The sequence below is a fragment of the Peromyscus leucopus genome, chromosome 9 (assembly GCF_004664715.2).
Source record: "Peromyscus leucopus breed LL Stock chromosome 9, UCI_PerLeu_2.1, whole genome shotgun sequence".
Classification (NCBI taxonomy): Eukaryota; Metazoa; Chordata; class Mammalia; order Rodentia; family Cricetidae; genus Peromyscus; species Peromyscus leucopus.
In genome coordinates, this window is record NC_051070.1 from 56,842,789 (window position 1) to 56,856,710 (window position 13,922).

Below are 13,922 nucleotides of genomic sequence, written 5' to 3' on the forward strand. Positions count from 1 at the left end.
GCAGGGTCTAGGCTCAGAAACCCAGTCTTCAGTGTTTCCAACCTTGTACCAGTCATGTCAGCATCCCTGATATTCACCTGTCCTGGAACTGGGGACCACTTCAATGTGTGGGCACACTGGGCCACAAAAGCTGAGAACGTGAGACAGTTCTAGTGACCAAAGGCTGCAGAGAGGGGTGGGGGGAAGAAGCCAGGGATGGTAGGAGTTGGGGGGTCAACCAATCACAAGAGGCTGGGGACACCTGAGGACCCCTCGTGGGGCCCTAAGGCAGTGGCTCTGGCCCACCCTCCCACCCCTCCCGGGTCAGCCGGGCAGCTCCCGGAATTGCAGGCGGCGTCTATTTCAGAGTTTATGGTAAGAGGCTGGAGCCTGCACACACAGACAGCACACCCCACCCTTTAAGGAAGTAGGGAGGAGAGCAGCAGGGGTGTGGTTAACGACCGAGAGGAGGAGGGGGGGAAAACAACCTGTCAGCCTCTTACTCAGCCTCTGCGGGCAGAGCCGCGCGTCCTACCTGCGGCGGCTGCACTCACCTGGCCCAGCCCGGAGCCCTGGCCGGAGTCCGCGCCTCGCCCGCGGTGAGTCCTGCACGTCGCTACCCAGCGCCGGGGTGGGGGACCCGTCGATCGTTCGACTTAGGTGGCAAGCTGGAGGGAGGGCTACAGTTGTGGTCCTTCGGGGAGCCGGGGACCCGCCTGGGAATTCCTGGAAAGGCGGCCAAAGACCCGGAAAGTCCGAACCTCTGAGCAGGTGCCCGCCCTGAGCTTGCCGCGCTGAGCTGGGGAAGAAGGGATCTATTTTTGGACTTCTTCTGAGACTAAAGGGTGTTTCCCCCGTTTTGTCCTGTTAGCTTATTCAGACAGGGGGAGGCTGGGGCTACGGTTTGAAGAAGGCTCAACGAAGCTGCTTGCTTCTAAAGGTCGGATCTGGTAGCCCCAAACCCAACCTCGGGCTTCAGAACCCAACTTCAGCTCCAGCACAGACCTCTGCCCAGACACTGCGTCCTCTTCTCCCCAGTGCCCTTCGGCACCCTATGTGACCACATTCCCAACCCTATCCCCAACCTCTGGACATTTTTTCTGGGTCCTCCAAGAGGGACCATAGCAAACGTGTGTGTGTGTGTGTGTGTGTGTGTGTGTGTGCCAAAGTTCCAAAGTTCACACTGGCCGCAATGGTTCATTTTGAAGCTGCTTTCTTCATGCCACTCGAAGGGTTAAGTTCTGGGCTGCTGTTCCTGCTGCCAGGCTGTGCGTGGGCAAAGCTTTGGGTGGGTGAACAGTGAGCATATGGGTGATGTTCTGAGGCCCACCAAGCCCTGCCACCTGCCCTCAACCTCAGCCATATGACACCAGCATCTCCCATCACCCCCAAACTAGAAGCAAGATTCAGCTGGGCGCTTTGAAGGAACCAAGCTGGGACCTGGGGGTGGGGTGGGGGTGGCATTAGCCAGGAGGACTTGAAAGCGAGAGGAAGGACCGTAACAGATCTTGAGCCAGTCTGGAGCCCGCTGAGACCATGTGCTTGGTATGGAAAGGGTAGGGGTACCAGGCAGCCCCTGTGTGCTCAGGTTGACAAGCCCTGGCCTTTCTCAACTGCTATGTGTGGGGGCGGGGGTGCAAGAAGGATGCGGAGAAGAAGAAAAAAAAGTGACTCATGACACTAGGGAGGAAGGAAGGAGTCACATTCGTTAAGAAAGACCTAACTTTGGCAGGACAGTCTGCCTTCCTTCGCTCACTTACTAGCTTCCTAGCCGCATCCAGGTGCAGCTGACAGGTGAAGAGAGACTTGGAGGAGTCTGCTGTGGCTCCCGTTGGCCACGCTAGAGCTAGGAGAGGCGGGGCTGCCGTGGGAAGACGCAGAGTTCCACCAATACAGTGCCGGAGGGTGGGCAGGGCTGGTCAGGGACAAATCCTGAATCCTTCTGGCAGAAGCAGCTGTGAGAACTGAAGATCAACAGGGATTAACCAAGCAAGGGGAAGAAAGGGAGCCAGAGCCCGGGAAGTACAAAACCCAAGGCGAAAGGCAGCAAGAGCCAACGGGAAACTGAAAGCAGCCGAGTAGCAGAGCGTGTTGGGAGCACAGAGTGCAGGGGTGAGGGGGAACAGCAACCTTAAGTAGAGGGTGCTCCCCAAGGCCTGGGAAGGCGTGCTCAGGCTGCCATGGCAACTCCTCTGGGCGCAAAGCTTGGAACCCGGCGCTGCTTGAAACTTCCCAGCGTGCCTCCACTCTGGGACGGAGGTGCCAGATTTAGCAAATGCAAACAAGGGGCATTCGGATTTGAATTTTAAATGAGCAAATTGGTTGAAGATTCTTGTTCTCAGTGTTAAGTGTGTTTCATGCAGTATTTGGGAGATACCTAACACTCAGACATTACTCACAGTTTATCTAAAACTTAATTGGATGTCCCGAGTCTGTCTGGGAAGTGGGGGTTGGTGCTCTACCGAGAAGCCTAGAATGGGAACTAAGTCAGTGCCCTGAGAACAGGCTCAGGGCGTGTTTATTTTGTGACAAATCCTGATAGATCTAGTTCGAGGCTCCTTCCATGATTGGTCATGATATTACTATTGAGAAAAGAAAATCAGCTCCTCGCTCAGTTTATTATTCAACTGCACAGCCGAGGGTGTGTGTGTGTGTGTGTGTGTGTGTGTGTGTGTGTGTGTGTGTGTGAAGAAAGTGTGAAAGCAGCTAGGCTACTTGGTAGTACCTTGGAAAGAGATTGGACCAATGGTCCTAGAATCAGGCCATTAGATTCTCTGAGCCTAAGAGCCTGAGTCAGAGTCTAGAGTAGGATCTTTAGGGTAGGATCCTTGATAATATATGAAAATCTGCACTTGAGTGCTGTGCAAAATGTCCTACATGTGAATTTTAAATAATCCATTCAGAGACAGTGACCAAAAGAGCACCCACAAAGTGCTTGGGGGCGCATCTATTTCCGTTTGCATTTATAGGATGCCTAGAGGTCTCAGGGGAAATATGTGGCAGGTTTGGTTCCTGCTTCTAGTGAAAAAAAAAAGTTAGCCTCTGGACAGGGGTGGGGGTGACTAGTGGGGGAGGGTGAGACAAAGTTATTTCCTCAGGGTTTCTTGCCCATTCACTAGCTGCTTCAAAGAGGGAGGAAACAAACAGCTCTCTTTCTGGAGAGCGGCAGGTGGGAAGAGAGGAGCGGCTTGAACTCTAAGGGCAGAGAAATATGAATGGATGAAGAGGGAAGCTGCACACGACACCCAGCACACCACTCAACACCCACAGATGCACCATAAAACTAGGGCTACATTATTCTTCCTTTTCTCCTTATTACAAAAGGGGGGAGTTGAGAATTTGTTGACGAGAGGAGGGGGGATGAGAAGTGTGTTTCCCTTGTGGACTGCTGGGTTATAAGTGGCCCTTCTCTCCAGTGGTGAATCACCCTATCCCCCTAGCCCAGCCCATTTTGTCCCCAGTCCCTTAGCATGCCATTTGAGAAAGAGATAATTAGAGATATTCTGTCAGTTCAAGTTATATGCTGTGCATATTTGCCTGGCCAAATGTGGCTAAATCCTGCAGAAAAGGAAAGTGTGTCCCTGGCTTATCTTAGCATTCCCTGAATGTGGCTATTCAAGCCCTTCAGGTTTTCAGGGAAATTAACATTCCACACACAGAGAACATGGATGCGGGTATGGAGCACAGACCACACAGGTCTATCAGAAGCCGTTGGTCTCCCATAGTTCTAACTAGGATGGATGTAATTCATCCTGGAGTTGGTGTGTCCAATTCAGAGATGTTCAGGAAATGAGCTCTTGTATGCAATATTCCAGCCTCACCATTCTTCAGGGATAACCATCTCCCTTACCTGTGGCTGCCTAGCTTGTCCTCTTACAAACCCTGGGAGACTCTAAATCTGGCACTTAGCTCCATGAGGAGGTGACAGTCATTCCCTATGGTCAAACACTGTTAGGGCAAGTACAACTGCTAGAGAGGAGAGGGGAAGGGACGGAAGCTCCCCTGAGGTGGACCCTGATTAGTGGGGTGGGCCTCAGTCTCTACTTTTCTCACAGCCCAGGATCTAATCATCTCAGGCTACCTGACCTCCCAGGGGAGTGGGAGCTTAAGGTAGTTAGCCAAGAGGCAGTGAGAACAGACAGGCACAGCTGGGATGGTTTGGGAGCGCAAGCAAGGTTTAAAAAAAAAAAGTTTGGTAGTCATGTGATTCTCATATACTTCAGGCCAGTCCTAAGGCAAGAGAGGAGGAACAGGGCCCTGGTAACACCGACAGGCAGCTCGAATGGTCAGGAGCCCAGGCTTATGGTGACTCTAACTGGACCTCTATGACCTTGGGAAGGTCATTTAGTCGTGGCTTCCTTATCTGTAAGATGGGGGTGGTAGCAGGGCTTTTGAGGGTGAGGTGAGGTGGTCTGCATTAGCCAGGACACAGCTAAACTAGAAACAGTAGTAGCCATCACCCATAGCAGGATAGGAGAGCCCTTACTTCCACCTCTGATTCCTACGCTATGCTGGGTCACCCTGTGAGGGCCAGAGCACTGGTAGTCTGGTGGTGGAGCCAGGCCTTCAGAGCCCTGGGGCTATAGACAAGCACCAAGAAGTATGGGCTAGCATTTCAATATTAGCATCCTCTGGGGCATGCTCATGTACAAACTTAACCTCTGCTGTGCATAAAACGTAATAGACACACAGTAGACACTCAGAAGTGTGAACTCTCCCATGTCTTGATATTTATGGGCTGCATCCGAGCCCATGAGGAAGCAATGATTTTTTTTTTATGATTTTGTTTGACTATGTAGTACACATTTGTGGTGTCTGTGGCTGGGGGATGGGGGTGGGGTGTTGTGCAAATGCACGTGTGTTCATGGTCCAGGACAGAGGTCAGCCTCGGGCATCCTTCCCCTGAATGCTGTCCACCTTGATTTCCCAGCTGTGTCTGTCTTCATTCCTTTTCCTATTGCTCTGATACAACACTTTGACAAAAGCAACTTAAAGGAGAAAGTCCAGTCGATCACGGCAGGTTGGTCAAGGCAGCGGGAGCTTGAAGCAGTCAGCCACGTTTATATCCTCAATCCATAAATGGTGCCACCCACAGTGGGTGTGTCTTCCCACCTCAATTAATGCAATCAATCAAAACACTCCTCCACAGGTAGTCCCAGATTCCAGATTCTGTCAAGCTGGCAATTAACACTAGCTGCTGAAGGGTCTCTCACGCTAACTTGCTGATTCTGCTGGGTCAGTGGCTAGTTAGCAGTCCCCAGGACGATGTCTGCTTACTTCTCCTTAGGCCAAGCACTTTATTAGCTGAGCCATCTGTCTGCTTGCTTTTATAAGTTTTTTGGTATAGCTATGGAGCTCAGCTTGGCTTCAAACACCCCCACCCCCACCCTTCTAAGTGTTGAGATTTCAGGAATGTACTGCCATGCCCAGGAATTCATTTCTTCTTCTTCTTCTTCTTTTTTTTTTTTTTTCTGGTGCTGGGGAGGCAATTCAGGATCTCCCAAATGGCAGGCAGCCACACTCTACCAGAGTTGCACCTCAGCCTTATCTTTCCTATTCCTGAGGCCATGGGATACTTTCTGACACAGAAGAACATTCCCTAAGTGCCAACTCAGACAGGCAAGAGGCAAAAACTCAACAGTTTTTACTTTGGCTGCTCCACTCCCAATCCAGTGTGCTCTTGAGTACAGCCAGGCTAAATTAGCTCGTTGGCCAGGAAAGATGATGCCCGCTGATACCCATCAAACTCTGGAACTTGAAAGACCATTTCATCGTGTAGGCAGCAGAACATGGTGGCTGTCCTTTCTAGGCCTTCTCATTTAGCATGCAAAGCTCTGAGCTGTGTGAGGGGGTGGTGGGGGAAGGGGCAGCCTTTTGAGTCACTCTGCCGTTTCTCAAGGTATAATTATTACTCACAATGACAGTTTGATTAAGAGAGCAGACTCCAGGCTGCACGTTTTGATGCATTTTTACCTAGATGCAATGGGCAGAGTGATACAGTGCAGTTTGGTTTTTGAGAGATAGACCCTTCAGATAGACTCAGGTGGTCTTCCTGGCAGGCACCTCTCTGCATTCTGGGTCTCCCCAGCTTTTCCTTTTGCCCAGTGCTAAAGGGGCCAGAACTCTTAGAAGGTACCTATTCAATGTGATTAATGCCAAGATGAACCAGGACCAAGTCCCAGCAAAGTCAGGCACCTTCATAGCTAATGCTTTCTCCCTCCACACACCCCTGACATCTTAGCTGTAGTTCACTAACACCCGCACCCCACACATCTCTCTCTTCCCTTTTATGCTCTAAAAATCCACCCACACAGAATCTGGGAAGACCACTGGAGAAAGACAGGGGACCCACAGGAAGCCACCCAGTCCAGACTGAGGCATGGGTGGGCTCGACTCTTGTCTCACAAAGCAATCTTCTTCTAAAGCGGTTCACTCCTTCCACCAATGCTGAGGGGAGCCTTCCTTTTGTCTGTGTGTCTGAGATTCCTGACGCACACCCCGATCCCACGTTACTCCCTGCCCTTGGCATGGCTGTTTTCCCTGTACCCATGGGGCTCAGAGGTTCCTTTCACGGCCGCTGAGAATTTCTGCCGAGTTTGAGTTTGGCTCTTCCACAGGGTTCCTTTCCACAGCTCCAGCCCTGGCCACTTGAAGCAGGCACACTGTGCCCTGGTTTCTAAAGCAGCCCTGTCCTCTTTCCACCCCCTCCAGCACCCAAAGCTCTTTGTTCCTCTGCAGCATGTGGTGACGGCACATTTCAAGTCAGTCTTCTCCTCGGTTCACCTCCACACCTTCCTACTCAGGGAGTTGGCCCTCCAGGCAGGCTCCCCAACATCGGTGACAACATCTGGTTCCGGCCTTTCACTCACTGCACAGGTGCCTGCCAGCTTCTGACTTTCAGAGTCATCAGCCGAGGTAGTTGTAAGGGGGGTGTTGTAAGCCCTGATTCTCAAGCTTCAAGCTTAGTGCCGAGGAATCTCTGCCTAAGCACCGCTTCAGTCTGAGTGAGCCTGGGCCCTTCAGTGACTGGCTGTACAGTTTTGAGAATGTTTCTCGACTTCTTTTTTTCTTATTTGAAAAAGAAGCGGTACCACCTGTGTGACAGAATCCTTGAGAGAAATGCTTGACGCCTGTCACCATGTCCCATAAAATGTCACAGGCACCATGCCAGGGAAGAGAGATGATCTGGGGTCAGAACGATTGTGAGTTTGAGTCTTAACTCATTTTCTATCTGTGAGAGCATTACCGAGCCTTGGTTTCTCAGCTGTAATTCACTTCCCACATTTGTTCAATGTTCCTCTGCTCCGCCACACTCTACACACTCCGGTAGTAGTCGTCTTACCTCCCCAACCCAAAGGCTCCTATCTACCTCAGCAAGCTCACAGTCTGCCGGGGCAGAGGCTACCACATGGAGAGAAATATCTGTAAGAGAAGATGAAGACTTGTGGTACCTGTGAGAAAGGCACAGCATGTGGAAGACGGGAGGAGAGAGCCATTACTCTTGGCTAGGATGTGTCTCAGAGCTTCCCAGGAAGGTGGTATTGGGAAGTGCTCTGAAGGGGAAAAGAAGATTCATCTGTGGGAACTTGGCATGGTGGTTGTGTCCAAAGAAAAGTGTAAATAGGAGCCTGGAGGTGGGTGGAAAGGTGGAGTTTGAGTGACTCACTTCGGGTGGAGCCGAGGGTAGCCAAAGGAAACAAGAGTTAACACAGGTAAAGGGTGAGATAAGGCCTGGATGGGAAGCTAAAGACAGTGGACGTTGTTGGAAAACTAGGGGACTTTATTGAGAAGGCAGCGTCTGGGAGCTGTTGAAGATGTTGACTTCGGTCAAGGGGCTGTGATGGCTCCCTAGTCAGATTTGGGGAGCAGGGTACAAAGAAAACTTGAGTAGACTTTGAACAGTCCAGGCCTTGCGAGTCAGAATAAACTGTGGGATGCAGGGAGATCTCGGGGGTGGGTGTGGGTGTGGGTGGTGGGTAAGGATGGGGAAGGGGCATCCAGCAGAGTATCCAGGTGTCAATTTTCTTGGCGCTGCAATTGGTTCTTTGGAGAATTTGAAAGCTTCAGTGAAGGCTTATGGGAGCATTCGAGTGTGTAGGCTGGATAGGTTGCTTGCATTCTTCCTGATTCTTTTTTTGTTTCTGTTGTTGACGCAAGCACACACACACACACACACACACACACACACACACACACACACACGCATATTCATTTCGATGGACCTTGTTGTTCTGAGGTCTGTGTTAACTACCAGCCTGTCTACAGTATCCCACTGTGGTCTCTGAACACACAGCACTTTGATCTGCAGATCACATCTCCAGGGAACACCAGGGCCCTCCAGTCACATCTCCAGGGACCACCTGGATATGACTTCCTAGGCTCTGTGCCAAGTCCTCGCTGCAGCCCCCCTACTTCCAAGTCTAGAGAGCTCCCCAGTGGAGTGGCTCCCCTTCAGCTGGAGTCCTTGTCTCTCAGGGGTCCCTCCTCCCAGTCCCCATCTCCATGCCCTTGTTCTCCTACACGCTCAGGAAGGCTACACTGGCCTCCTTCCTCCATGTCCTCATTTCTCCCTGCTTACATCTTGTCTGTCTCTGAATTTCACAGGTTCTTCTTCACGCCTCCCATCCCCTCCTTCCTTATTCTATGACCCCTACTCAGAGCTCAAGCCCTAATATGACTTCATATTATAATAAGGCCTCTCTCCTCATCCCATCCCTAGGATCTCTCCAGGATGGAATTCCAAATTCCTCAAAGTTGTGATTTAAGGCCCCCCTTTTTAATTTTTGAGACTATTATTTAATTACAATGTTTCTTTCTTTCCTTTCCTCCCCCCAAAGCCTCTCATACACCCCTGTCTGCTCTCCTTCAAGTTCATGGCCTCATTGTTTAAAACTAATTGTTATTGCATATATATGTGTATATATGTATATACATGTTATATATATATATATATATATATATATATATATATATTATGTATAATCCAAACAGTCCATATAATGCTATCTGTTCAACCTTAATTGAAACTTAATTGACCCTTCCTACCCCGTGTCCTTATACTTCCCAAACAAAATCCTTCCCCTCTTGTCAAGCTGCCATGGTCATTTGTACCCACAAATCTCTGTTCCTGTGGGATGGAAACCCCAGTTCCATGCAGCTTTCCCAAGCCACGTCCTGCCTGATCTTTTTCTAAAACTTAGTCCATGACCCCCTTTGGAAACATTGTGGCCTCCCGGTTCCTTGGCTGCCATGATCTGCAGAGTTTATCAACATAGCTTCAGATGCAATTCTTCCATGGCAGGGAGGTGCTTTTCCTTCTCAGTCCTTCATACATCCTCAGACTCTAGGGTCATGAGACTTCACGTCCCCATCTCTCCTTCCCTACACACTCATGCCTGTCTGAACCTGGCTACACAGACTAGCTCTTCCTCATTCCTGGCCCGAGGCGTCACAACAGGCTGTTGTGACACAGAAGACATCATCAAGCCTCTTCAGGGCCAGGATGCCTTCCTTCGAGGCAGAGATTTCCCAAAGTCCAAAGAGGGAGTCATGGATCAAGATGAGGAGCCCCCAAATCCCTTTACAAATCCACTCTTGAGTTCCCCAAATGCCTTATTGACCATCTCCTTCATTCTCTTGCTCTGAGCTTGTCTGGGCCAGAATGAGGAAAGCCAGGAAATGGAAATCGAGGTCGCCTCAGTGTAGAGTTAAAAGTACACAGGAGAGAGACCCACCAGGCAGGGGTTGGCAGGATCCCAGGGAACAGCAGGGATCATCAGTGTACCTACAGTCGCTTGGACTTCACCCCCACAGTGGGCATAAGCCTATCTCTTGTCTCATGGACTCTGAGCTTCCGGCTCTTGTGGTCCTTAGAGGTGAGGGCACCTGGTATTCGTTAACTGTTTATTTGCAGCGCGATCTGTCATCCCTTGGTGGGGACCCGACTCTATAGAAAGATACTGTCTGTATGCTTGTGCTGAGCGTTCAGCCCCTAACCTATGTTCACACCGAGAGGTGCCTGAAAGTTTGGAGAGCCTCGCCCTGGGTTGGGGAGCTTGGGTCAGTGGTATGTGTAGCTGGAGGTTGTTTACACAAACTCTCTGAAAGGTGTGTAATTTTCACCTCTGGACTCACACATATGTTTCTGGAAAGACAGTTCATAGCTTTCCCTTGATGCTCCAAGGAACCTGGAGCTTAAAAGATTAGAACCCTGGGGCTGGGAAGATGGCTCAGTGGGTAAGAGTACTTGCTGTACATGTGTATGGATCTGAGTTTGAATCCCTGGAACCCACATAAAAAGCTGGGCATGTCTGAAGGTGCCTGTAACTGCAGCTCTGTGGTCAGGGGAGAGGCAGATGGATTCCGGAGCTTGATGGCTAGCTAGTCTAGCTGAAATGAGAACTTCTGGTTCAGTGAGACCCTGTCTGAAAGAGTAAGATGAAGAGCAATCGAGAAGGACTTATGAGACCTTCCTCCAGCCCCCTGATGGACCCTATACATAGATATACAAGTGCCACACACACATACCATGTACCACACACAAACACACATGCAGCCACTAAATAATTTTTAATAAAGCTCAAGGCATTTTTGTCAGCTAGGTATTATTGTCAGCTATATAGAATTCTTATAAACATGACCTCACACTTGAGCAATTGTTTCATTCAGATGGGAGGCCCCAGGGAGGACACAGTATACTGTTCTGAGAGGCACTGCCACATTCCAAGGGCACAACATGGCACTGGCTGTGGACAATATGAGCCTGAGACACCCCGCCCCCATCCCGTCCCGTTCCCAGTGAAGAGGACCTTTTTAATGAAGCTAATTTGAATATGTCAGATTTTAGGATAATAGTCAATATATTATTTAGAGACACATTTTGTATCACATGCTATGTGAAATAGTATGCTCACTTAGAAAGTTTTCCCAACTCTTTCACCTATCTGATCAGTAGGGCCACCCTTCATCAGCTGTGGCCTGTAAATGTCACATCCCACTGCCTGGGAGAGGTAGCTACCCTTTATTAATTCACAACGTGTTCTCTTTTACAATAATGACATTTTTGAGCTATAGTTTAAATACCACTACCGGGCGGTGGTGGTGCACGCCTTTAATCCCAGCACTGGGGAAGCAGAGCCAGGTGGATCTCTTGTGAGTTTGAGGCCAGCCTGGTCTACAGAGCAAGATCCAGGACAGGCACCAAAGCTACACAGAGAAACCCTGTCTCGAAAAACCACAAAACAAACAAACAAATAAACAAAAAACAAAAAAAGCCCACAAAATGTACTCTTTCATTTTATTTTTAAAATTTATGTTACTTACTTATTTTTTAAGATGTAATTTTTTATGTGCATAGATGTCTCACCTCCATGTATGTCTACATAATGGTGTCAGATCTCCTGGAACTGGAGCTGCAGACAGTTATGAGCTGCCATGTAGGTGCTGGGAATTGAACCTGGGTCCTCTGGAAGAGCAGCCAGTGTTCTTAACTGATGAGCTGTCTCTCTAGCCCCAAATGCACCCTTTGAAACGCACAGGTCAATGGGTTTTCTAAAGTGTATGCTCACAGGTCTGTACAGCCATTGCCCCTGCCAGTCACAGATGTTGGCATTACTCCAGAAGGAACCCCTGAACCACTAGCTCTCATTCTCCACCATTGCCCTGGCATTGCTTGTGTGTTTTCTACTTGTGTGGACTTTGTCTTCTGGACAGAACGCAAGTGAAGTCACAGGCTCTGTGATTTACTTCCTTCTTACAGCATAATGTTCTGAAGGGCTGTGCATGTTGCCATGTCTCTTAGCTCTTTGTTCTGTTTCCATTGATGAATAGCATTCTATTGTATGGGTATATCACATTAAAAAGGTGTTTGAGAATGCCGTACATAGGTACACTGTAGTTACATCACTTCTATCCATACCTTTAACCTCTCCAACTCCTCCTGAGTACCCCCAAACCCCTGTCCTCTATTGCACGTGTACGCGTGTGCGCACGCACACAAACACACACACACACACACACACACACACACACACACACACACACACACACACGCAGAGTCTAGGTAGTGTTTATTGTATTTGCATGAGCATAGGGCTGATCTCGGGACTTGGGTACCAATCAGTTCTTGTTTCTGAAGAGAACAAGCTTCTCTCCCTCAGTAGCTATTTATTGACTTTAATTCTTTAGTTAGGGGTGGGACCTTGTGACGCCTTCCCCCATAATGTGGGCATGTCAACTGGTGTGATCTTGTGCAGACAACCATATTGTGTCTAGGTGACACCATCTTACAGCAATCGTCCTGGTTCTCTGGCTCTTAGGATCCTTTTGGCCTCTCTTCCATGATGTTTCCTGAATCGTGAGTGTAGATGCTGTGTTATAGATGTCTCATTTGGGCCTGAACATTCCACTATGATTTATTCTCTGCGCTTTGACCAGTTGTGGTTCTCTGTAAAATCCCCAAAAGAAACGGAAATAAGAAGCTTCTTTCATAAGGGATGAGAGCTATATTAGCTATGGATATAAGGATAAGCATTTAAAAGGCACTTGAAAAGTGGTATTAGCAGGTTCTCATCTTCAGTCTATGACCTCTCAAGCTATGGGCTCTTAACTATGTTTCCATTAGCAGATTTGAGCTCCTGCCCACTGAGTGGGACTTAATCCCAACCAGATGGCTGTTGGTTAGCCCCAAGATAGTAGTAGTACCACAACTGCTCAGTTGGATGTATCTTGCCAGGCTATGTATCTTGCTCACTACTGCAACAGTGAGTAAGGGTCCTATTTTCCCTGAATCCTTGATGGCCTTTGCTGTCAGTTGATTTCTAGATCTTAGTCATGAAATATCAAAGTCATTTTAATTTGAGTTTTGATAATCACTAATTTAATACTTTAAAAGATACTTTGTAGCCATTTTTATTTCTTCTTTTGAGAATCCTCTGTTCAGGAGGATATGTGGTGGTTTGAATAAGAGGTCCTTCCAGAGGCTCCTATTTGAATGCTTAGTCATCAGAGAGTGACACTATTTGAAAGGATTAGAAGGATTAGGAGGTGAGGTCTTATAGGAGGAAATGTGTCACTGGAGGTGGGCTTTGAGGTTTTAAAAGCCCACACCAGGCTCAACCTCTCTTTCCCTGCCTCCTGTCTGTGGATCAGGAAGTAAGCTCTCAGCCACTGTTTCAGCACCTGCCTGCTACCATGCTCCCCACCATGATGGTGATGGATTCACCCTCTGAAACTGTAAACCAGACCCCAATTAAATACTTTCTAAGTTGCCTTGGTCATGGTGTTTTGTCACAGCAAAAGAACAGCAACTGAAACAATTTCTCCACATTCTTGTCTGCACTTGTTACTGTTTGTAATTTTGACTTTATCATCTTAGTGGGGATGGCATATCTTATTGCTAATTTCATTTTGATTTCTTTGATGACTAATGACATTGTGAATCTTTGCAAATCCTTGTGGACACTCAAGATGTTTTCTTTGAAGAAATAGCTATTCAAATCCCCTGAAAAGTACTTCTAGAAGTCCACAGTATAGCCATCTAATGCATGGCTCTTCAAAAGACTTCCTAAAACACTTAGTTTATAAAGCTGTGCCTATAATAAAAATTACTGTTCTAAATCATTGCTTGAAAAAGAAAATAGTTCCGTCAATGACCTTTATAAGCATACCCAGCTAGCAAAACCACTCAGGCGGCTTCAGACTCATATTTTTCCCAGTTGACTTTTGTTTGAAATACGGTCATTTAGAGAGAAATTCATGATTTGAAAGAAATGTAAAGGGTTGGCTATTAAATTTTTCTTTTCTGATTTGGGGGAGGAGAAATCTCATCTTATAGTTACACAGATGTGATATTTAAAAATGGAGCAGTGAACAGGATGGCAGGATGAGTAGATGATGGCAGGATGGTGGGTGGGTGGATGGAAAAGCAGGTAGATGGAGAGATG

At 48.3% G+C, this 13,922-nt stretch overlaps 1 protein-coding gene across 2 annotated transcripts in view; it reads left to right on the forward strand.

The window, feature by feature from the left end:
* The first annotated feature begins 419 nt into the window (after nucleotides 1-419).
* The window catches only part of Ptk2b (protein tyrosine kinase 2 beta), a 127,137-nt gene continuing 113,634 nt past the window's right edge, over nucleotides 420-13,922 (forward strand). The window contains exon 1 of one of the 2 annotated variants that reach the window (XM_028890027.2): nucleotides 420-578. The gene's annotated coding sequence lies outside the window, so the exon portion shown is untranslated. The remainder of the gene's footprint in view (nucleotides 579-13,922) is intronic. The other variant, XM_028890028.2, reaches the window with a different exon arrangement.